The 26,817-nt window shown below is 37.6% G+C and overlaps 1 protein-coding gene across 2 annotated transcripts in view; it reads right to left on the bottom strand.

Moving 5' to 3' along the window:
• Positions 1-26,817, bottom strand: part of LOC145970897 (uncharacterized) — a 138,589-nt gene that overhangs the window by 93,110 nt on the left and 18,662 nt on the right. Inside the window, exon 4 of one of the 2 annotated variants that reach the window (XM_083097954.1) lies at positions 20,003-20,074. The gene's annotated coding sequence lies outside the window, so the exon portion shown is untranslated. Of the gene's footprint in view, positions 1-19,972; positions 20,075-26,817 lie in introns of those variants that run through there. The other variant, XM_083097952.1, reaches the window with a different exon arrangement.

A 26,817-nucleotide genomic window follows, 5' to 3' on the forward strand; every position in this document is an offset into this window, starting at 1 on the left:
CACCTGTAAACGAAGCTTAAACTTCGAACAGAGTCAGCCACTCAGATCAAAACGGAAACATTTCTTTTTGGCAGATTTCGATGTTTGCGTGCCCATAATGTTTCTCTAACTGTTCTCCAGAGAGCAAACGTTAAGCAATTTCGGAGCGGCTCAGTCGTTCGTCGGCGATTCGCAACGTGAACTCGTTTTTGGTAAATACTTAAGGATACTCAAGAGAGCCCTACGACAAGGGTTCCCCATAACCTGATGAATTAATCGTACGCATACTCCTGCGCATCTTCCAAACGACACGCACGAATGCTCTTCTTAACACGAATTTACGGGGATGCGAATATAAAATGCGCCTGTAATTTAACGTGCGCGTATTTCTCAGCGAATTCACGTGCCCTTATTTTCCTTGTGATATTAGCGTAATCCCATAGTAAACTGTGAACTGTTTCTATAAGTCATTCTAAAGACTTTATGCTTCGCCAGTGGTGCATGGAATTCCTTTAAATTTTGCGAGCAATATTGCATTTTCAATGTTACTAAGTTGTGTATTTTTACATCATACATGTTTTTGTATTTATTATTTATTATTTGTACAAATTATATTTATTATTTATTATTTGTACAAATGTAATATATAATTAGTATAAATGTAATATATATAATTTGAGAAAATATAGTGTATATTATAAAATATGGCATATAAAATAGTTTTATATTATTGTCGTGATAGATGGCATGTTTAGAACGCGCACTTCAATCCAGTGTACAGAATCAAAGCCACTCGATTGTCCTCGTTGAGCAGCTTCCAATTATGCTGACTTCAACGGGACAAACAAGGTTGCTGAGTGCCAGATGTCATGAGAATACGTGGCGATCCGGCAAAAGAGGCGGCGAAACTTTGATGTAGACCCATCTTCTAAGAGCCTCGTGTCACGCACGTGCTCGCGTGAAAGTCTCGCGCAGCAACTCCTTTCTTGTCTCTAGTGTCTAGAGCTACCGCTCTCTTCTAGGAATAAAAAGTAGCTAACCGATCGAATTAAGGGCTAACGATAAGGGGGATGTCGGCGAAAATAACAAGTCTCAAACGCTTGCTCGCAGCGTTTAGAGACGATCATCGGTCGATCCAAAGTTCTAACGATCCCACCTAATTTATCAGTCTCATCTCGTAGCCAAAAATATTTTACAATATAATATAAGGTATTTTGCCTGTCTAAAATCAAAACTAATTTATTAAAATAATTTTGTTTAACACTTTAACACTTGCAGTTATTAAAAACGCTTGTTATATAAATATATAATAACAAAGATAGTTGCTTAAATAATTTTTATTTTGTAATTTAAATTTTACTTATAAATATTGGTTTTATTATTTTAGAAATAGTTAGTAAATTACCACCAAAGAGAAAAAAAAATATATTGAAAAACAAAAGTAATGTTTATAAACATCTATGCATCTTCTCTAGAAACAATAGAAGCTGCGATGGATTTACATCACGCGGTGAAGTCGCGATCTTGCATAAATATGCGTGCGGACGTCAGATGTTTCCAGAAATAATTCCAGGGAAGCTTTCAAGGATAACACGATTCACAAATTAACCCGGCACCTCTCGCGTGATTCGGACGTTACCTTAATGGCAGATGAGTCACGCACGATACACGGCACGACATAGTTTATAATCCCACGTCTTAATCGCATCGCAAATTATCACTTTAGCCGTTGAATATCTCCCGTACAATGGGGTCTAATCACGGGGCTTCTATTCTTGCCGAGGTAGCCTTATTCAGCTTTCTCGCGGGTAACAACAACGCGCCATCGCGTACCCGCTGGCGCCATTAAACACAAATCAATGGAACGGGCTTTGCACGAAATGGGAATCTCCGGCTACCTCGAGGAAGTACGAACAGGTGAAACTTGAGCAGATATGAGCGTGTACATAGGAATGAACTTCCTACCGACATGCTTTAGGTAAATTAATATGAAACCTGTGTGGCGCAAACAAAAAATCTCTTACAAATTTTTGCGAGTTTTACTTTTTCCTATTTTTCGACAATATATATGTTTAGTTTGTAAAAAATAATTAATTTATAAAAAATAATTAATTCTAAAAAAGTAGAAAATTTGATGGTGCACGTAACATGAACTATAGGTCCTTCAGGGTATAATAATCGTTGTCTGAAACGATTACAGTGGTGGTTTAAGCGCATTGCGATACGAGGGACGGGTCCTACCACTTGGAATCAAAATTGGTATGTCGTTGCCTCCAGCGAGAACCTGCAGCGGCAAACAACAAGTAACTCGGCAAGGTACTGGCTACCCTATGCATACAGAATGCTGCTACCAACCTTCCGGGAAGAGAATTTATTATGTGATCTAATTTAAAGGTGCGTGATGTATGAGGGTGCGTTCCTCGCCCTTCGATAAATTCAACGGCGCGGAGATTTTATGATTCGCTAAATTCCGCCCGAGGAATCGGCTCTAAAGATGTCGTCGGCTTGATATTTCTCGCCGCTCGGCTCGAAACGCGGTATAATTTTCTAACGTTCATCATTAAATACAAGTAGGAAATTGCCTCACGGATAAAATTAAAATGGATATAAATTTAAATAATATCGTGATATACAAGCCGCGTTTTATTTTTTTTTTTTAATGCGGAATCTATAAAAAAGGGGACGCCCGGATGTGAAATATCGGATAGCTGGCAGCTACGGGCCGCGTAATTTTCGAAATTTGGGGCCAGTCCGACATTCGCGTATGAGATATGAAGACGTAACGACGTACGCTCGTTACCTCTTGTTCTCTTGGCCTTGTTGGCGCATCTCTACGACCGAAACTCTCAGTCGGAAATATTGCGTAATTGCTCGGTGCACCTGAAGCCGAGATCGCGCGAGGCATCTCTACGAACGAAATGAGGTACATAAATTTCCCGACGCTCGTGTTTACAACGCGTAATTAGTTGGAACTCGAAAAATTCGGCGAGAGGAGCGTCACCAACTTGGTCGACGTGTTTGGGCCAGAAAACAGAAAAAAAAGGAAATAACGTCCTCCTTTCCTCTCTTCCATCCTGATTGTATCGCGTAAAACGTATCGGTGAACCGGGATACAAATTATGCAACGAACACCCAAGACGTTAAATTCCGTCCTTACGAATGCGACAGACTTCTTAATTTCTCCAGCACGTGCCTGCCAATTAAAATCGCAGCTGCGTATAATTATTTATTCATATATCTGTGCGTACATATAGTTGAGAATATCCTGACACATTTTTAGTGCATATTTTGTGTTTTCAAAATAGATCGAAAGGTTTTGTATTTTTATGTTTTATCAACAAAATTTTGCAACTTAATTTCAAGTTTTCTAAAAGATTTCCTCAAAATTTACATCACTTATCCAACAAGTTTTCAAAATTTATCATAAAAGTTTTGTAATCAATATATGATTCGCACGTTTCATATGCAAGACAATATAACAGAAGAATAATGATTTTTTTACGATGGTGCGAGAAGAGAGACGGAAGAGAAGAATATAAAGCGAGTCTTAAACTTATAAATCTTAACATATATAGGCAATTTGCTCCGACTTGTAAGCAGAATATACACTGCGAGTCTGTGCGTTCAAAATTTTATGCACTATTTACACTGAAGCAGCAGATATACGTAGGTGAAGGCGAAGGAGCTGCACTGCGAAGATTCAAGAGAGGCTATCAACGTAAATCAATAACGAGAGCACTTTGGCGGCGTATCGGCCAGCTGCCGTTCCAGCCACTGTCAGCTCGAACTGGCATTCCATTGCAGAAGGAAGGAGGGGAAAGATCACAGGCCCACAAAAAAAAAAAATTTGTTTGACTATGAATCAGAACATAGTATTCCCATGTATTTTTCGACGCTGAATCCGAATCCGATGTCCGTTTTATCGTATCACGTCAGGTTTAAGGGCAATTCAAGGTCATATCGTTGAAAAGCGCCCCCAGACAAATTGAAGGTCTGAGAGTCTAACCTTGAGCTCTAAGATCCCAAGCGACTTTACTCCCAAACAACCCAAAGGCCTGAGAATAAATTTTTTGGAACGTTCAGTAACGATTTATATCTTTAAAAAATCAGTGAGTAAATCATTAAATAAGCGTGTTTGAGCTTTTTTAACCAGACACACACTTTTGTGTGTGTACGCTAACGCCGGCGTTTGCATGAGTGCGCGAGTGCATGAGGTCTGTATGTGCGTGCGTGTGTACGTGTGTTCGTGTGTGTGTGTGTGTGTGTGTGTGTGTGTGTGTGTGTGTGTGTGTGTGTGTGTGTGTGTGTGTGTGTGTGTGTGTGCGTGCGTGCGCGCGTGCGTGCATATAGAATGCCTGCTGCCCCAGAGGATGCTGGAAATGGTGACAACTGCCTCAATGAAGGATGTGTAGAATGATCCATTTTCCGATTCTCTGGAGTAACGAAGCCAGCGAAGGCGCGCTGCCCTGCAGGGGGGTGTTAGGGTGTGATTCAACTTTGATATACTCTTGAACTCGACGTGATATGGTTAAATGGACACCGGATTTGGATTTAGCAACCTCAAAAATATGAAGATACAATATTTGGCCTCATTAATGCGCTTTTCAACGATATGACCTTGAATTGCCCTTAAACCTGACGTGATACGATAAAACGGACATCGGATTCGGATTCAGCGTCGAAAAATACATGGGAATACTATGTTCTGATTCATAGTCAAACAAATTTTTTTTTTTGTGGGCCTGTGTATTGCTTTTTGAGTCTCCCGCTTTACAAGGAATCTCGCATTGACGTCATAAATAATAATACCATGTAATCATGGGTTCACGCAGGTTTCACTTGCATGTCTATAACCGCCATGCACTTTCACCAATTATCTGACATTTCGCGAGATATACCGACTTGCCGCTCGAGCTTTTTCCCGCTGCGACCAATAGTATCTCTAGCGGTCATCCAAGCTCGACATTTCAGAATCGCATTTTTCAACGAGTAAAATATCACGAAGAAAGATCTGCGCGATATCAGGTATTTGTACATCGTATGCATTCGTAATTGTATGCATTATGAATTTCCGATAAATTTAGATTTAATGGATATTAATTGAGGGCGAAAATTAGTTTTTTGCTCACTCTGTAATGTCGTGTTTTCATTCATATTTCGACGAATATTCATCGGATATTCATCGGATATTCATCGGATGTCGTCAAAAGTTGCCATTGCTCTCCTTCAGTAACAGTATACACACATATTACGCGCCCGCAATAAAATTATATTAATCGATGATCATAAAACATCCGTGGACGAGTAACAGGCGTAATTTATCTCTTACATATGCGAGAACATATTCAGTGATTTTGCATGCGGTCTTTCACGTCCAGCTGTGCCAAGAATACTAGCAAACGAGATCGAACAAAAATGATTTAGTTTTGACAGACGCGACTATCCAGGTGAATTGTAGCACAATCTTCTTGTAACAGCAATCACAACTCGCGAATAAAATATGAGACGTTTTACCAATCAGTTATTGCATTCGCAACTCGCTATAGATGTGAATGCAACTTTGTATTCTATTCTATAACCGCGAATATTCGTTACTAGATGAATATTTGTGAGAATCTCTCTCTCTCTCTCTTTCTCTCTCTCTCTCTCTCTCTCTCTCGTGGAAGCTTATTTTACTTATAATCCTCTTTGAAAAATATTACATCTAAGAAACATGAGAAATTTTGTTCCTTCTTGCTATAACAAACTTTTATGGCGTGGCTTATAACGATCAATAAATTTCATTTTATTACATTAATACTGAAATTCCTGTAGACAACTGTCAAGTGCCACGGTGTCGGTAAACACATAAAGCTTAACAGATATTTGTATTTATATCGCCGTGGTATGTTTTACAACATTCTTAGATAGATTGCGGTGCGATTCTTAGCAGGATAACAAGTAATGATAATATTGAAAACTTGCATTCAGAGGTATTCTTATATACTGTCGGCGAAGAGATAGCCTGATGAAAAAGCTCCGAAGGATTCTTCGCGGTTATTATTAACGGAAATGGCAGTTCGTTATCCGCTGACTGACAAATACGATGCTCAATCTCTAATAAAATCAGTGTTTCGCGTATGTTACTACGTCGCATAAAGTACACGGGGACGTAATAGTATGGTATTATCGTGTCTCCGAGGCTATCACTTGTGGTGTTTAAGGCCATCATTATTCCCTGTCAGCGAGCCACTGGTAGAACGCAATGAAATTATTGCCATTTTATAAAATCTTCCCTCTCTCTCTATCGCTCTGTCTTTCTCTTCTTGTTTCTTCCTCTTTCATGACATCTCCCTGTTCGACCCCTCGAAAATTCGCAGCGTCTTGTTTGAAACGAATAATTATCGCAAAGGTTGGTTTCACATTTGTACGCTTGAGTATAATCGGCCTTGCATTCTTCAACGAGCGCGCGCATCAGACAAGAACGAGACGGCGTACAGTTATTTCGATAAATATTCATAAAGCAGAAAAGATGAAATATGCACGAGCTGCTATCCGGACTTGTTCGCTGAACAAGAAGCGAATAATAGCCCGTTATAACTGTAATTGTCTATCCTGTCGTAATTTTCACATAGATTTTAAATGTATTCCAAGAAATATATTCAAACAACTGCTTCGAGATAAACGAAGATGGGTGAATTAAGAGACTCGATTCGCGAGCGGAATTCAAGGATCGTCCGATTACAATTTATACTTGCATCTCGATGGTATTGGTGAAATCGCGGCAGTAGTCACAATGTAGGTGGAGAAAGAGAGAGAGAGACAGGTAGAAAGAGAGAGAAAGAATGTTTTGCACGCGCTGCGAAGGACAACGAGAAGGCGAGGAGAGGAACGAGGGAGGTGGGACCGAGAAGCTTAATTAATGAGACGTACGCGGCAGCTGCAGATACCGAGATGCATTATAAATACAGCGCTCCACAAAAAAAACTATTGTCGCCGGACGAGATTTATACCTGTCCAAATTACGACCTCGCGTCGAAGCGTCCAACTTTTTTTCGTCCGTCGAACAATTCGTTGGGCGCGCCTTTTTTGCGTCAATGTTCGCTCGATAACCATTCGGCGCGGACTATCGTTACAGTTGCATTTACATGGGACAACAAATGCCCGGCTGATGGTGCTCGGATAAATCGTAAAACCGCACCCACGTGCTCACGAATTCGCTCGTAGGACCGCCCATACCACGGCGAAGATCTTATTTCATGTGGTGAAAATTAGTGAGACGTCCGCGCTCTTATAGTCATAAGTAAACTGCAGAAACAAGAGGAATATTGAGAGAACACGTTTTTAATTAATTTGCGAAAATGATATAAATACATTGCTGGTTGAGATAAAATCGTAATAATGTATCGCATTATTCGAATCACTGACTATTATGTCAAAATATAATTTTCTGTTTCATTAGAGCAGATAGGGAAATTAATAAGCATTACCGCGTGCGTTGAGTTCGTATATAATAGCCATTATATGCAATGGAATGAGCGCATAGCGGTTAAAATTATTTCCGAGATACGCACCTCTCTCGGTCAAGAGCGCAAAAAGCTTGAAAGCCGTTCTGCCGTTCTGCCGTCGGTGGTAGTAGAAAGTAGTAGAAACGGAAGACAAATTACGTATCATTATCCTTTCCACTTCATTCACTGTGAAGGGATCCATAGAGCCAGCCGAAAGCTGCGCGCGCTGCGTGTCGGCCGCTCGTTCGGCCAGCAAAGCCCTACCAAACGAAACCCAGAGCGACTCGTTAATCCCACTCAGCGCGTTCCGAGCCCTGAGCAAATGCGAGATTAAATTCATCAAAATCCAATCCTGAGCAAGTAGCCCTTCGGGGTGCTGCGCAAATGAATAATGCATAAGTGGCACGCCACCTCTTGCACCCTGCTGCCCTTCTGCCCGTCTTACCTCTCGGGTCAGTTTTGACGTCGCCTGATTAGATCGTGAGGGACGCGTCTTACGGAGTATTCGTTTCATTGCGGCGATAAATTCCCGCGGGACTGACAAGGAAAAGGCGGTAGTCGGCGACTAAGAAGTAAAGCAGATGTGAGTGATTGTAATTGCGAAACAGTAGCCGAGGTATTGCGAGTCGCCTTTAGCGGACGTTGCGTGCGTTTCGAAGGCGATATGCCCTGTGAATATCAGCAATGTTTTAATGGACCACAATGAAATATATTCAGCGAAATTCGAGAAAATAAAATCTATATATTTTTGCACGGGATTATTTGAAGCATTTTATAGAAGAATTATATACATCTCCCCCTTTTAAGAAAGAGAGGAAAAATATAGTAGATGTAAAATCTCCCTCTCAATTATATTGTATATATTACAGAATGATTTATACTCTCTAAATTTCTTAGAGTGAAAATGCACTCGAAAAATTGAGTGACTGGTCAAGTCACTCTAGTTAGAGTGATTTTTCACTCATAGGAGTGAATTCTTCTCACTTTTTGTTGTAGAGTAAAAAATTCACTCTGCAAAATAGAGTAAATATGTATACTCTATTTTGTAGAGTGAATATTTTCACTCTATGTAGCATTTTCACTCTATATAGAGTGAAAATTTTCACTCATGAAGAGTGAATAAAGCGCATGTGAAACGCGCATGAGTCCGCCATTAGCAACACTGTCGTATCGTTGTCTCGCGACGTTACCAACTCGTCGCACGTGTACTTGGTATACAAGACATATTAAAGTAACTTCTTAGGGATATATCTTTTTATTTTAACATATTTCGAAATGTAAACATATTTTTGTGTGTGTAACGTTAAATATATTTATATAGCTGTGACAAGAAAAAAGGAGGTTAATCGGCTTTTACACCGACAATGAGATAACATGCTGTGTGCGATGTTCAGCTTCGATTAATTCAAGTAAAAAGCAATGATTGCTTCTCATTTCAACTAATCGAAGCTTCACGTCATATACGTAACGTGTTATCTTATTATTAGTAAAAGACGGCTTAGAATCTCACTTCCTAAGAGTGAATCTGTTCACTTGTAATTGAGTGAAAAATAACTTGACGAAAGTGATGACTCCACTCTGATTGAGTGAATTATTCACTTCAAACCGAGTGACACATTCACTTTACGTTCAGAGTTAAACAGTTCACTTTTGTGAAAAGTGAATGTTCACTAATTACGAGTGGCAGTATTTTCACTATCACTTGGAGTGAATATTCACTCGTTTGGAGTTAGATTTCACTCTAAGAAATTTAGAGAGTACTCATGCGTGACTTTATGTCAAATATTAAAGATACGCTAACGTAATTTTTTTCATGCCACAGTGGAACCTTGAACAGCCTCTCAAACAAGGAGGCATGTCCTCGAAAACATGAGAAACCTGTTGCGATAGTTGACGTTTTTGTCTTTTGGTTGTTGACAAGAGCCGCGGTGCATGGAACGTAAAAACAACAGGTTGCACTCGAGTGCGCTCGGCGTTCGTTAAGTGGGCTTGGTGGATATAATGTTGCAGGAAAGAGGGTTTCAAAATGTCCACGCGGCACAAAAACGCGTCTTTCGCTGTAGCTGACATTCTTACTTGCAGCTGTGTGTGCGGCGTCTGTTTTTCAACCTCCATGTTTTGCGAGCGTAAAAAGATTTGCGGACGGAAGACAGTTTGAGGTCTACCAACGGAACGTAACTCTCTCCGGTGCATCAAATATTCAAAACTTGTGATAACATTAATTATGAAGAGAGAAAACTACTGATATTAGGTCTCTGAAACATTCATCTATCGAGATGGTCCATGCCACGGGAGATCCGGAGGTGGTGGCGCTGAGGCAAGGGCACGTTGAGATAAGGGCAAGTGGGTGCCCTCCCGTTCCTCTTCAGCGGTCCAGCCGAATCAGTGTGGATTGTATGCAAATTGCGGTAGCGGCTACTTGAGCGCCGCCGCATTCGAACAGCACGACGTGGAAGGGCAGCAGTTCGTTTCTACCTTGGCAGAGGCCTGCGGTGTCTCTGAATAAAACATCTCTTGAGGAATTTCAGCTCGAGAAAAGACGGAGAGAAAGGAAGAGAGATAGAAAGAAGAGAGAGAAGGAGACAGATGGAGAGAGGGTTGACCGCTCGTAGCTCCTCTACACCGAGTTGTTAAGTACACGTCGCACCAGCTGATACTAATTAAAATGAGGCTCACTTTGGCCGCGCGTTCTCTCGTTTCTTTTCGCCTCGAACGCCTTAGCCACCCCCTCTGTCTACTCACCTTCTCCTCTGTGCAGTATCCCACTCTCCTCCACCTTGGACCCGCTCCTCCTTTCACGTTCATTCTGTTTTCTCTTACCTGATGCCGCTCGTTTGAGGAGTGAGTCTCTCTGCCTCACGGCTAAGAATATAAAGATCCTATTTAGCCGTTATTACGAAGCTACCTACGTAAGGAGATTATTCTGAGCCACTGTTTTTTCATCCCGTTACACGTGGACGCTACAATACAGTAAACCGACAATAAATCGTCTGCAGAAAACGACCGGTCAGAATTTTGTGAAATAATCCGGAAATATTTGCATTTCGTATTCTTAATCAAAATATAAAAATATGAATTTGAATGAAAAAGAAAGTGAAGGTGTTCTTACGGGACATTAATATGTAATTACAAATAATTTTAAAAGCACATAAGTTTCATATTTTTTTGCTTGTAATAAAAAATTCATTATTGGAAGAAATTCGTTAAAATATTTGAAAATTACAATCCGTAAAGCACTGGATATACCAGCTGCATTTCGAAATATGCCTTTACGATATCCATTTATATTGAAATTAATTAACTCTTTCTCTCTCTCTCTCTCATCTACATAGTTATGATTGATATTCGCTGTGGAAATGCTAGCGAGCAAGAAAATACTGCATTATATATAACATTTGCGTGCGTCTACGTAGGCTTTAACGGAACATTTACTTGAGCTAATTGGGACAGGTGATACTATCAATAAGTACCGATACCATTTTCTCAGTGTGACATGGCTCGTACGCACGAGGATCTTACGATGCGAAAACTATTGCAATAAACCGCGATGACTCGCCCTCGCTTGGCTAATGGAGGCTGTTCGAAAAATCTGAGGGAGCAGGTGTTGGCGAATATAGTCTGGAAATGGCGATGCTGCTGCTGGCTGCACTCTTTACGATCGAAAAGCAGGAGCTATCGCGTGACGTCGAGCAGTTAACAAGACGAATAAGTAATACAAACCATTCAACGTTCAAGCTCTGCATAAAGTCGCGCTTGTATTGCTCGTTTGCTCGACGCAGCTAAATTAGACGTTAACGGAGACATGAGGACTGATTGAACGCTGCTCGAACTCTGTTTTCGACCTGAAATCGATATAAGGAATTTGAAAAAAATCATATATCTCAGGCTATATTTATTTTCAATCATATTAGTTATATATTTGCTGTATATTAATCAGAAGATTAAGTATGGTTATTTAATCAACATATGAATATATGTGCACTTGAAGAAACAGGTTTCAACATCTTTTTAGAAAAATTTGTGATTTACTGAAATTATATATGCAAGCAAATTTATGATATTAATGGAGGCAAAGAAATTAATTGAGAAAGAAAACCATTTGTTGATTTATTTTATAAAATTATAGAATATATACATACATCAGAATATATATTCTGATGTCTCCAAAGTATATTTCAGATTTCATTATAATTTTTATATGTATATAATCTATAATTATACACACACATATTTATATATTATTTTGGATATAAAATTAATTAGATTGATTATTTGATTATTTGTACATAACATTTAGATAGTGTACTTTTTGATTCATCTCAATTAACAATTCAAAACTTTGAATGCTTCGTCCAATCGATCCAATCTTTGTAATGACAGACGACACGACTACTTATTACGATAGAATATATTTTTCTGTTGCACACACATATCATCACATCATAATAATTTAGTGTTTCTTTTTTTTACGCTGAACACCTTCATGTAAGAATAACGATTTTTTCGTACTGTTTGTTACTGTATATCTTTTTGTACTTTTGCATCTCGCATCGCCCGGCAATTTTTACACATGACTTGACGATTCATTAAAGTAAAGAATTCGGAGAATAAATTCCTCTTCATGAATTTAATATGATTGTAATAGTGTTGTAGAGAAATTGAAATCGATAAACGATTTCCAGGTGACACAAATTCAGGAACGTTAATAAATTAATACTGTATAAATATGTATAAATTTGTGTTGTTTGTGGACGTTTATAGACGTGGAATATCGTGTTATTAATTCCCAAATTGCTACATCAACTATTTAATTATCTTTATAATTTATTTTTAATTATCTTTATAATCTATTTTTACAATCCATTGTTCTGCCTAATAAAATTGGCCAAATCGGCTATCGGCGAGTTGGCGTGCCATTACGTCATCCCGCTCTAAATGAAATTTTTTGCACACGTTAACAGAATCGTGTTAGAAAGAACGATGAAGAAGGAAGAGACAGGACCAAGTTCATTAATTATCACACTGACGGGATCTATTACATTCGCCCCTCATTCAAATTTTTAATCCACTTGATTAGTATCTAAATTAAGTACGCCTTACACCGGCTTTACATGATTCAAGATTTTTGAATTTTTCTTCGAAGAAAAAGATCATTAATTAATAAGACCATACACATCCACATTCACGGATAATCCTTATATTTTCGCTTAATATAAATCAATGTAAAAATTGTTCATTATATAAGTTCATAATATAAGTTTATTTATATTATTATTTATTTATTTATACTAGTATTTTGTCTAATTGTTCTCAATGAAAAATAAGATTACGTAAAGAATAATATGTAAAATGTAATATTATATATATATTAAAAAATTTCCCTCCTTCTCTATCTGTTATTCTTTTAGAAAGCCTCTTTTTTTATAATATGAGAATACAATAAAAATTTTGTTAGAGAGAAATTGTTATAGAAAGATGAGGAAACTGTTAAGTTATCGAAAGACAGTGAAATCATCTAGATCTTTTGCGAATGTCCAGACAGCATTTCCGACAAATAATCTTGTGGCGAGCTGGGTGGTGCAAGGGTCGACCCATTTGGTTTAATGTATGCCGTCCGAATGGAAACTCCTTAGCGCCTAAAATCGTTTTATCGGCGATCGATAGTCGCGATCGATATTCCACGGCGAGATGGGATCGCAGAGGGCCCGAAAGCAGGGAGATCGGAGATTCCATCGCGTCGGCAGAGAGACCGAAAGAGACGAAGGGAGAGCGGCCCTATTGTTCTTCCACGGGGCCACGCCTTGTGTCTGTAATTACAGACAGGTCCCTGCGAGAGGGAGCCCTTTGATGCCCGCGCCTCGAGATCCGCGGGCTCACCGCATAAAAGGGATCCGTAGAATCTTCGCGGCGATCGATCCTAGACTAAAAGAGAGATCTGCCGCAGATGAATCGGCCCGAAATTAGAGATTCGCGATGCAACCTGCTATTCTTTTGTGCGGCATTAGAAATATCGACGCGATGTATGCCGTATAAAAAAACTTTAGACGAGCTCACAGTTGCATTATCTATTAATAAACTTCATGTAAGTATCAAGATATATGTGCAAGATATATTAAAAAAAATTTTTTTTCTTAAATATCGACATAATATGAAAAAATAGTGTGCCTCTATTTAGTTAATTAAGAAATGATCGAAATACTTCGATATATATAATTATAAATAAATTGCATTAATAGCAGCGATGTGCAATTTCTTTGCATAAATGATATTATATATTTTATATTTTTATATCATATATTATATATTTTCTTCCCTGCTGTCTTAGCGAATGTGCAATTTATGTAAAATATATTGATACAAAATTGGAGATTTATAGTGCCAGGAAATGATTTGAACAGTGAAAATTAATAGAAGATTCTTTCACAAAAATATCGGTCTGATCGCACGAGAACGAACCCATTTCTTTTCTTTCAAATGTTATCGCTATTTATAGCATATTACTTTCCACCTCGCAAATAATAGAAGCGCCAGATTGTTCTCGCCAGCCGCCGATTGAAATATATGACGCAAACGATATGTTTTCACGGCGCGATATCCTCGGAAAATTAAAGTGGATCCAAACAAAGCGTTTCCGTACTTTATGTGACAACTAATCGTCGATCTATACGCAAGCGCAATCGAAAAGAAAATAGAATAAAAGAAGAAAGGAGCGCGCGCGCATATACCTGCTTCAAGAATCAAAATCATAATTTTTCGGCGTAAGTCAGTTGGCATAGGCGTTACCACCGTGCTAAGTTATGTGCGAGGAAAATGGTAGGTGCGTTAAAGTGTGGCAAAGCCAGTTTCAGAACGCATAAAGGTCCGCTTGCTTTCTTCACAGATTTCATCGTAACTTAGGAGATCGAAAACTGAACCATCGATTTCTAAGATTGTTTTTTTTCAATGAGACATATGTTCCTCCTCAGTGATAGAAATTTTTAAAGCTTCTAATTCAAAATCCATATGTTATTTTTTTATTCCTTTGTTTAGGGATTAAAATTTCAAATTTTTATTATATAAAAATAAGGTCATATATATAACAGCTTTTTATATATTTGATTTAATGAATAAATTTAAGGGATTATTTAACAGCATGTTGGTTCGATGGAATTAGATCAGGGTCTTATGCCAAGGTGGTTCTAAAGTATCGGTCTACCGCTCGAGCTTCGATATTTTTGGCAATAACCGGTAGCTACCAGAGGATTATCACCGAGACGAATCCTATAGTGGAAATTCATTCCGCGAAGTAGTTCGATGACTGGACCAAAATAAAGAAGTTCGACTATACACTCTATTGGCTGGCTTTTGATCGGCTACCGCCAATATCCTATCGACTATCGCCACTAGGTATGCCGGCCGACTAATAGGCGCGTCTCCAATTTCAGTCGATAGTTTTTTGTGATCGTAAACGCGCCTCAGATTAACTTTGACGTTGCGACGAGGCGCAAACCCAATTAAGAGTCGGTCGTATAACGCGTGCCCCGTAACCTTGCTTGCTTCTAGGTGGAGAACTATATGAACTGTCTCGATATAAAAAAAATCTAGTCAGCAAAAGAAAATGCAAAGTCTGAAAAAATGCCTCAACAATATCGGATCTTTGTCTATTAAAATCCTTCTTTAGAAAAATTTGTCCTATTTTTGAAAAATAAAAATTAATTATTTAGACAACAATTCCATGAAAAATAAATCTCAATCTGTATCAGCATTTTAAGTACAAATTGATCTTGGCTTTTCGCATAATTCGTAGCCATCAGTGAAGATCTCGAAATGCGAAAGGTGGCTTTAAAATTGGCCCAACCTTTTTGGCTGGATGGAATCATAAAGATCGGCGATCGCGAATGTAATGGCATTCCCCGCTGAGCATTCCTCGTCGTAATCTGTGGGAAGCTGAGGTCTTGACCCCACTATGAAGGAACGTGATCTTGCGAGTGCAAGGCCGTCGCGATTCACGAGATCTCCATGCAAGAGTGAGCACGCCACACGAAATTTTATTATCGCGGTGAAAATACTTGAGATAACATGTTCTCCTCGAACTCGTCATCGAATTAGTATCACGACCAGCAACTGCTCCATCATCGTATTTAAAAATTCGCGTACAAATTAGAAGCAGTATTAATTACAAAAAAATTATCTTGAAGACATAGACGTAAATAGTGTTCTTAAATTACGCGAAAGGCATGTGTAAAAAACGATCTTTTTTTTGTTATAATTAGTTTGCCCTACAGAGCCGTTCGGTATTTAACCAATTCGAGCAATAAATGCGAGATAATTTTACGAACGTCTTATAATTTCAGATTCGTTAATGCCTGTGTCATTAATTATTTAATCATGTCCATGTAACGTTATCAGATGCCATTTTCTTAATTACCAGAATCTGATACACCTATAATTACAATTAGCATTCGAATTGATTATATAAGTTTCATTTCATTAAAGTCCTCTATGCAATTTATATCGGTAGAATCGAGGTGGTCCATTGAAAAAAACTAAAAATATTTTGCGAGTGATATGTATGTGTGAACTCTAATGAATATTTCGTTCAGCCCTTCTAAAAAGCAAAGAGCTGACTTGCTCTTTTCTTAAATTTTTTGTTGCGAGAGAATTGTAAGTTTAAAAAATTTTATTATGATTATTATTAAATAGTATTACATATTATTATAATATAATTAGTTTCAAATCAATTATTGACAAGCCAATAATGTCAAAATTAATACATTTAAAAACTAAATTAGAATAATAATAATTAAATTGTAAAATTAATAAATAAGATACTCTTTTTTTATTTTAATTTTAAATTATAATAGATAAATTGAGAACCGCTGAAGAGTATTCGGGTGTCCTAATTGAAAATCGGTCAAAAACTGACCTCTATCTTTGCTCAGTGATTCAATCGGTGGCTTCATTAATCGCGACATGGACCTCCATGCTGTGCGGCATATTTGATTACTTTGTGACCACCCCATACAAAATGATTCCCTTAATGAAAACACGATCATACGCGATAAAAGATGACCACCCTTGATTACCTCACAGAAGGCTGCATAGTATAGCGGCTCGGTTTCGCTCAGCAGTGATTTATTTCCGTGGTAGAATTAAGAAGCTAATGAATAATTATCCGATTTAATTATAATTACATTGTCCGTCCGGCCATATCCAATGAAGGCATCCATTTTCTCTTGCATTTGTAGGACGGAATTAAATTTCGTTTCTAATGTACCGCTCGAGTAAATTATAGAGAGACACTCGTATTGATTTAGTTTAGAATTTTTCCACCCGTTCCAACCTGTAGCTCAATAATCCAACCGATCTTATAATTACGGATGATATCAGTAATTTCAGGAAAAATATATGGTTATGAGAATATTTGTGTTTTCCAACTAAGAGAATCTCATTTCGATTCAATCGATCGCGGCAGTCTATTTATTATACCTCGATTTAATCGATCAAAAACGTGATTAGCTTCTAATAGCTTCGAACTTTTTTTATATTAGGATAGTTTATTTTTCATCGTGAAAAGTCAAGAGCGCGTTGAGTGCCCAAATAAAAGGGTTGTACCGTGATGGAAATCATAATGATTCAGCAACACCTGCATCATATTTTTTCTATAACTACAAAACGCCTTTCTATCTCGCACATAATATCCACTCTTAAAAAAGATATGTTAAATCAATATTCGCAACTATTGTTGCCTCTTTTCCGCGATACTGATTGTATTAACGTTGCACTCTGTATTACTTTATATTGATAAAAGTCTATTATATATATTTATGTATATTTTTTTCTCGAATTATATTACTCGGATTATATTAATAAAAGAAAAATTAATTATAATCCACGCATAGTGCGCGTTTTGTAATGTTGTGGTAATGTATATATTAAATTGTCATGAAATTAATATTATTAAGTATTTTTAATTTTCAATACATATAAAGTAGGAAAAAATACAATACGTTATTATTAACGTTAATATTATATAATTGCGATTAAAATTTGATTAATTAAAAATAATTCTTTTAATGATTAGAGGAATTTCAATGAGTACAATATAATATCACTGCGATATCAATAGTGATAACAACAAAGTCTACACTGATAATTAACATTCACCTGCAAAAACTTCCTTCGAAGATGATGCGATGATGAACCGTACAGCACAGATTTATTCTGCATAGAGAAGTAGCATCTGTCCACAGTGATTCTCAAATCATTGTTTTAATAATTTCATTGTTTTAATATTATTTGTGAAGTTTTAATTTTGTTTGCCTTCTAGTATACAATATTATATATTTCAATATATAAATATGAATATTTAAAGTTAACATTAATTAACAGTAAACAGTATAATCAAAATTATGTACACATTATACACATACTTATAATTGTAAAATACACTCTCTATAATTATCTATCTAAATTTTTCAATTTATTTCTTCATGTCTTGTTTGAACTTTTATTACAAACTTTTACTTTACGAACGATTACTTTTCTCTGTTCTGATTATAAAGATTATTTCATTATATCGTGATTTATAATTTTGTAGCATTTTGCTCATAAAAGATTGAGATTCTCAGATATCGTAAATGTGCACGCTTGTACGCTTGACCTGTCTTTACAATGTAACGCGGATAATGCACATCATGAAATTTTACATTGAAACGTGTTTCATACGTGCACCTGCTGCCGCAATTTCAAGTCAAAAAATCCGGCGCCTGTTGATCTATATAAGAAAAAAACTGTAGATTATCATGTATTTTTAACGCTGTGGACTCAACGAATCAAATAACTTTCTTATTAAGAGAGATCATCAATTTTCATTATCATAATTTATATGTAATGCATTATTTACTTCCTTAATTATTGTAAGTTTATTGAGAATCTATTATTATTGTTATTATTTCTTTCAGATTCTCTAGACCTTGAAAAATAGGTAGGATCAGGTTCTAATTTCGTCATAATAATAAAAGGATTAAAAAATTTACATAAAAATTCACCGTGAGAACCTCTATAGCATGTAAGTAAGCAAGACGCTTCGTGTGGTCCACATTGTCCGCGGTCAAATTACATGGAGCAGGGTGCTTCTAATGGCAGTTCTCGTTCCTCAAGAAATCTACAGGACAGAGATGGAGGAGGGTTGCTATAAGTAAGAGAGAGATGACATGAAGGGGAATTCAATGGGAGTAACAGAGAGAAGGAAGTTGCGTCGCAGAGAAGAGGAGAAAATAAAAGGAGATAGAGAGAAAGAGAGAGAGAGAGACTCGTGGCAAAGAAGAAGCGCGAGGCTCAATTCGACGTGCTTCCTTGATCTCTTGAGAATGCGAGATAACAGAACGAGAGACAGAGAGGGAAACAAAGTGCCGCTCATACTCCAATGTCATTTTAGTTTCGTCATTTTAGTTTCGTTTCCTACTATTGCCACGCGACAGCCGTGAAGAGAACGAAACACCTGCTCCCTTCATTGATATGCAAAGACAATTTTTGAAGCGACGAGGATAATGTGTTCGTTGATGAAACATCATTCACGCATTGAAATTTTGAGATACAGCCGATAGACATCGACGACAAATTTCATACAGTACGGTACAATACTATTATTTCATGCAGATGTGCTTGATCAATTGAGATGATATGTAATATTTAATCGAAGCATCTTCCAATGTTTTCGTTCCCATCAGGATCAATTATTTTTTCGTTATCAAATAATATAAAAATGCTTTTATGCCATTGTAATTACTTCTCAGAAGTGGATGTTGCATTTTCTGTGCACAACTGTGACCGCAACCTCAATCTAAACTTATGCATCTCGAACGATGATAATGATGGTGATGCAGAATGATGATTCGTATTGAAGAGTCGGGACATTATCTTTCGCATACGCTCTTTACGAGGGAATCATATTCTTTCGAATGTAATCTCTTCAATTCATGACCCACGACGGCAGTCCAACTGGTTCCGCCTGAAAGGCGCCGCGAATATTTTTTTCCGTATTGCATTGCACGGGTTGCAATGTGCATGTACGTCTCGATCGTGCGCCGCGAGGTGAACCGGGCGATCATTTCGATCCGCGGAATCACGGATGTTAGCTCGTTCCACACGGTTTCGACATCGAGGAAGCTGGCTCCTCGACCCACGAGCTGCTGGCTGGCAGTTGGCCCCGAAGAAACATCGCAAAACCTCCCGTCCGGTAATAACCGTTGCACCGGCGCTATCCAGTCATTACCAGCGAGCTTTGGCTCGGTGCATTAACCCTAATACGTTTTTCAGGGTGGTCTGTTTCGTGAACTCGCGCCGCGTCGCGCAAATATTCGTTCACGCATTTCGATCAAAAATATATTTGCATGCAAATTTGTCTCTCTATCGGAAACGTTTTATTTAATTTTTCAAAAAAATTTAAAGTTAGTAATTTAACACGTAGTTGTTTTATATTCCCAAACCTGGGGGATGCACTTATATAAATTTGGCTGATTTCTTTGATTTTTTATTCGTCATATTCTGATTACCTTTAATGTCACATGATCGACCCCTTCATATGTGTTGGAATAGCTGTCATTAGCTGTCAGAAGCAATGTACCCTAAAAATGATAAAAAAGTACATCATTATTTCGCCAACGTGAAATCATTATGATTTATTATACGCAATTTATGATTATAATGCAATATTAAACTTAACGTTTATGTTAAAATAAAAATGTTTAGACAGTTCTATATATATAAAAAAAATAACTGTGCTAATTATCTTATTGATTACAGGTATTTTTACTTATATTATGTAATTACAAAATATTTATTAATAAGCGTAATAACAAATAATTATTATCTCATCCAATTTAAATGAAATAAAATTATATTTAATATATAAATTTCAGGTTTTATTTTATTAATTCCAATAAATGATGTAGCTAATTAATGAGACGTACGGCTTATCTCGTTCGTGTTAACATGCTTTGAAAGTGCTAGAAATCTCGCGGTTAAATTAAATTGCACGATATCATCATTGAAAAGTCACAGCACATTATGACACGCACATCGTCGATATACCTCCGATAATCAACATGATGTACTACTCCGGCGCGTCTCAAGACAAATCGGTCTTTTAATTAAAGCCGCAGTGGCAAAGCAGCGGGAGCTTTTTGCGCGGCATCAAAACGTGTACTTATATCGTTATCACGTTTACATTGGATCGACATTGCGTGCGTACTACATTATCGCGGTGACTCTCGGACCGGGTGGTCGATATACTCTCGACGGCATCACCTCGATGTCCGTCGCGATATCCTTTTCACTGGTAAACTCGTTTATCCGGATACACGCGGCGGTGCGCCTCCGCGAGCCTGTCGTCATCGATCGCATCCCCCCTGCGCTCATCCTGCGCCCTCCCACCCTCGCGAACTTGTGCGGTCGCGCGCGCTTTTACCTGGCATTAATTTTGCAATTAAATCGTCGCGAGTAATAACAGAGCGCGATATCGCAGGGCGCCGATCGACCGACAGTTCCACGAGATGACGAGATTATTAAGGGCCAATTACACACACACGGTACGTTTTATCAGCGGATAGACCGCATCGCGGATTCGTTCGGGCACCGACAACCGCCTTCTACTTACGTTGACAGTGATTTACGGTGACGGAAAACTCGTCTACCTGGATTGCTTATTTATTGGAGAAATTATCTTGTCATGAGGAAACATTCTCTCTTGCTTCAATGATATCAGATGAGAGATATTGTGGAGAAATACAAATATTGTAGAAAAATTGTAACTGCTATATCGGGGAAGAAATTTATTGTTGCAGAGAAAAATATGAGAAAATCCATTTTCTCGAGAAAAGATAGAGAGAATCATGAAACGATCACGGTGAATGAAATATACGGTATATATAGAAATTACATTTCGTTCAGATCTCTTTTATTTCTTGCTTTCGGAGTAATCTCGCGTTTGTATCGCGTCCCTACAATTCAAGCTGCGAGATACAATTGCGATACAATTTTCTATGATGCATAAATATGTATTCAGCGTTATCGGATTTTGCCGTTCGAGGGATTTACAATCGCCGCATTTTGGATCATCCGTTTTGCAAATGCATTTGAACGCGTTCCAGTTTCCATGATCCCGCGGATTAGCGCGCGTGCTTTTCATCATTAATCGTTAGTTGCGCAATCCCGATGGCCTCGATTCGAATGGTTCTCTAATATAGTGTAAGTCCCTTGCAGATATTCGCATTCCCCGATGCCAGATAAACTTAATGGTATTACCGGCGCGCGCGAGCAAAATGATCAGCCTGCGGCCGATTGGGAGATTTCGCTTTTAATTAAGTGGCCCCGGAATTGGCGACGAGAATGGAGATGGAGTAAAATAAATTGCCGGCAATCTCCCCGCTAAGAAACGATCGATCGCACACGCGCTTAATCGGCACATTCGAAATTGATTCCGGGCCGATTATCAATTTCTTCTTGTGCGTTAATATTTTAAACACTCGGCGATTATTTATGACAAATAAAGCGGCGAGTAAACAAGCAATTATTTATCTTTATTGATTTTTTGAAGATACTATCAAATATCCGTGTCAAGTCAGCGTTTTATATTTGATTTAAAATTATTTATATCATAATTTTCTTACGTAACAATTTACACTAGTTTGAAAATAAGCGTCTTGAATGCAATTCCGACGAAGAATGGCAGATTGCGTCTAAGAAGAAAGAAACCTATCCAACAAGACAAAAGTATATTCGCGAGAAACAGCTGGAGACTAACAGGACGGACAGTCTCAGAAGCTCGTGTTTGCAACGTGGTAAAAAGAAGAATTAATTTTAATTGTCCCATTCGAGCGAAGCGTAGGTACATGTCGCATGGCTAAAATGATCGGAATACTTCTCAGTGGGTCCATTAAGAATCGCTCGTTGTAATTGCCGCGTCCACTGGCGTCCTATTCCTTCTTGTGTTTCCTCTCTTCGGGGTGCTTGAGATTTAAGTACCTTGTGGCATGTTGTCCCGGCCATACTTACGTTCGCATTCGTCTATGTTCGGGTACCGTGTTTCACATACTATCTTATTACGATGTTATTTTAATATGGATTTTTATTTAATTGAAGTAATTAATTATATATTTATATTATATTATAATATTATAATTAATTATATTAAATAATTAATTATATATACTTATATTTATTAATTATATTATTATAATTAATAAATATAAGTATTATATATAATAATTAATAAATATATAAATATTATATAATATATAATTATATCTGAATCTCTTTCTCTCTTTCGAAAAAAATTCGATTTGCTTAAAATTTACAATGATGTGAAACATAAATGTTAGTGAATTTTCTTATGCATAAAAGAAGAAAGTTACATAAGATTACACGAACCTTTTTGATTCGCTTCGCCAACGAGAAAGACCGACAAAAGACCGAATTTATATACGAAACGTGACCTAACCGGCCTACTATTCGTTTCCCAAGTATGCGATAACGACATAAGGAAACGCGTCGTATTAATTTCTCAAAATCCTCTGAAACCGATCTCCTTAGGACGTGTCGCGTCATCGCCGTGAAGTCTTAGCGTCTGTTCGACGTACGAATTGTCAACAATGAAGTCTAATGGCCATCTCTGAATGTGTCAATACTGTATTTTGTACACAAACGTCACGGCACAATGGTGGCCTGCAGCCACGAGGAATCGGTGGAACGCAAACATGTTATTCCGAGGCATCAAGATCCCTGACGCGGAATGCACCGATGGGATTATGTCGCGTTTGGATAGGATCCGCCTGCCAAGTATAAGTGTCAAATAGAGCTGTTCAACGACGCCAAATATCTAACTCCGATGACATGAAAAACTGTCACGACTGTATTAATCAATCGTGGAAACGGTAGATATTACGATATTATTCTTCGGTTCCTAAATTTTCAGCCAATAAATTATCCTCATATTGCTATTCTCAGTGTTAACAACTATATTCTTGAAATTTAATGCTTATGTCCAACTAATATTAGAATGGTTTACTTAACTCTATGATATAGTTGAGATTGTAATGAATAATCAATCCATCGTGGCTCACAAGATGGACGAATGAGAAGCTGGTTAGAAATGATAGAGGCGTAGGATGGTTATGATGAAAAATTATTTATACAAGACAGGTGTTTCCTCACGAATATAATCCTATAATATTCCAATGTTCGTTGTTTCATGGCATCCGTCATCCGCGACACTTTTAGAGACACGCGGTAGCTCGGATAACGAGAAGAGTTTTACAACCGTCGTCGTGGTGACTCACAATAGCTCTCATTAACGCGCTTATTAAAATGCGTCGGGTGTCCGCGTATCGCGAGAATTGAATTCTGATCCCCGACGTTCCCTGGCCGGAAGTGAGGTGCAAGCTGGCGCATAAGAATTTCTTTTTCGGGAACGGAAGCTTCCTGTTCGTATTCCGATGCTACTAACAGCGGCACGAGAGATGTAACTATTCTTCAGGTGTGAAGAAAGGTGTTGAAAGTATTAGTCATTTATGGCTGTAACGTATAAGTTGCACGCACGTCTTACAACGTATCCAACGACTTTTATACGTGACCAGAGAAATACGCCGAATATAAATCTGAACATGTTGTTATCGAGTAGTTATTAATACAAGCTTCGTCAATATTTTCTGTATAATATGAAAGGGAGAAATATAATAATTTGATAGTATATTATACACGCATGCGATATATCCGCTGATCGAAGAAGTGATCAGAAGAGGTAAATGAAAACGATACAACTATAAAAATTCTCATGAAAATCCCATAAGAATTCCCGCTTCCTCTTTTTCAAGATGTTTATCGCTATTTACGATAGACTATGGCTAGTACGATTGATCCTCCGGATAACGCAGAATAGCATTCATAGTTAACCACGGGACTCCTCTGGATTGCGTACGCGTCACTTTATACGTACCCCCCGCAGTACGCAACCCCTAAGAGCGATGAATGTTAATGAGCAACGCCCCTCAAAATTATTCCGCGTACCGGCCATAATTTTGGAGTTAGGAATGTAAAAGTGCCTTATCTAGAGGCGCGTGTAGAGAGATATTATACGAGGGAAAAGGCGGGAATAAAAATTTTAATTGGTACGTCAATTTGCATAATTGGCGCGAGCCTTGATGAGACGTTGATGTCCACCGTTGTTCAAAATGACGGTATAATTGCTATAAAGCGATACCTCTCGCGTGGGACTCTCTAAGCAAACATAAACAAACGCACGTAGTCATCTTCTGCAACTGCTGGTCGTTGTATAATAATTGCATAAATAATTTGACATATATTTTAATAAAATATTCTTTCATATTTGACATTTTTCACCGCGTGGAAAGATTGTTTTCTGATAATAATAATCTCTGACAGCTCTCCCCATCTCGTCATCAGCGCGCGATTAAATGTTCGGAAGTTACTTTTCCATGCACGCGTGTAAAACGCGAGATATCACGTTTCATCTTGGAGGATACTCGCGGTTTCGTCTGGCAAAATTTATCGCAACACACGCGTGTAGTCGGAGATATCCCCCGTAAACACTTGGCATGCTGCGAGAAACGCAGAGAAACGACGTTTGTCTCTCTTCGCTTATATTATATACAGTGACGGGGTTTCACGTGTCCCGCGAGAGCGAAGCCGAAGCGGGAGGTCCGTGTCGGGAATGAACACGCGCCATGGCTTGGCGCGAGGTAGTAAAACAAAAAGGAACGTGTACGAAAAGCAAGCGATTTCTCATCGTCCACAAAGGAAGAGTCGACTGTCCGTACAAAGGAGGTACAGACATGAAGCTAGTTTACACGTAGATAATTCACCGATGTAGATAGCCATCTAACATTCCCGATTAAACGCGAGGTGACAAAGATTCTCGCTTGGAACGCGATTACGCCATCGTTCGTTACTCTAAATCCGATTTATCAAGAAATGTGACGGCTTTAAATATACCTGTAACGATATTTCGACACGTCTGGTGAAATATTTCATATCGGATAAAGAGATTTAGTCTTTCTATCTTCTTTTTTTCCGATATTTCAGATAAACATCGCGTTATCACGTTTCAGCAACCATTGTAATATTTCCTGCTACAAATACGAGTTTAATATTTCTCGATTTCACAAACAGTCCCAGACAGCACAATGACATCTTAAAAACGTATTAAAAATAAACAAATTGGACGTTTCATACGTATTTAAAATATCCAGATTAGAGCCTAAAATATCTTTAGGATGTTTTATGGATATCCAGTGTTACTATTTTGGACATCCCAAAAATGTCCATTTTAAAGACCAAACGGACTAAAATTGGACTTGTTTTGAACATTAAAAAAATATTTTAAAAATAGGTATAAATAATTTTTACAAAATATTTTAATGAAAAAATTTAAATTTATTATATTAAATTTTTCATTATTTTATATTAAATTTGTTTCATTATTTTATATTAAATTATTCGCCGGACATTTACTTGTCCAACTTATAAAATCAATTTAATATCTGAAACTCGTGATTTAGATCAGAAATTAAATTGAACAGTATATTTTTAATCTTATTTGTTACCTTTTGCAAACTTTATATAATTCTCATAACTAAAACTTAAATACGAGAAAGATAGCGCATCGCACGTCGCGTAGCGGTAAACGAACGAACTAACACATCCTTGCGTGCTTGCGCGAAACTTTGATGTCCAAGATCGGACATCTTATGGACGTCCAAATATTGGCCATTAACGGATGTCTCAAATCGAATGTACGATGGATGTTCATTTCATGTCCATGGACGTGTGGACGTAAAATGGATATAAAATGAATATCCATAGGATGTCCTGTGCTGTCTGGGGTTATCCTTCCGCACGATGAAATATATTATTATATATTATTCAAGCGATATCTGTCACTCTTTCGTAACCGTATTCTGGAAAACACGATTGCCTGTCGTATTATTCTAAGTAGTAACACGAAATAGCCAGAGTCCCTGCTGGGTCCTAACAAGTTCTCCCCCTCCAAAATCTCATGGGACTCGATGGTTTAAAATTCACGCAGGTAGGATGAAATTCAAAAGTCTGTTCGTATATTCCATCGAACGAATAAATTATATTCAAGGATAAAAAAAGGAAGTAAGATATAATACATCTCTATAACGTTTTAAAAATACGAAATAGAAATATGAAATAAATATTTTATCATATTACATTATATTATATTTTTGTTGTATTTTATTATATTTTTATTTTATGAGAATATTTTAAAAGCCTCTCTTCCTGGATTGAACTAAAATGAATTAATTAAAGAAACAATCGTTTTGCTTGC

This window comes from Camponotus vicinus, unplaced genomic scaffold (assembly GCF_025532165.1).
Source record: "Camponotus vicinus isolate PSW18456_S1 unplaced genomic scaffold, iyCamVici1.0 SCAF_4, whole genome shotgun sequence".
Taxonomy (NCBI): domain Eukaryota; kingdom Metazoa; phylum Arthropoda; class Insecta; order Hymenoptera; family Formicidae; genus Camponotus; species Camponotus vicinus.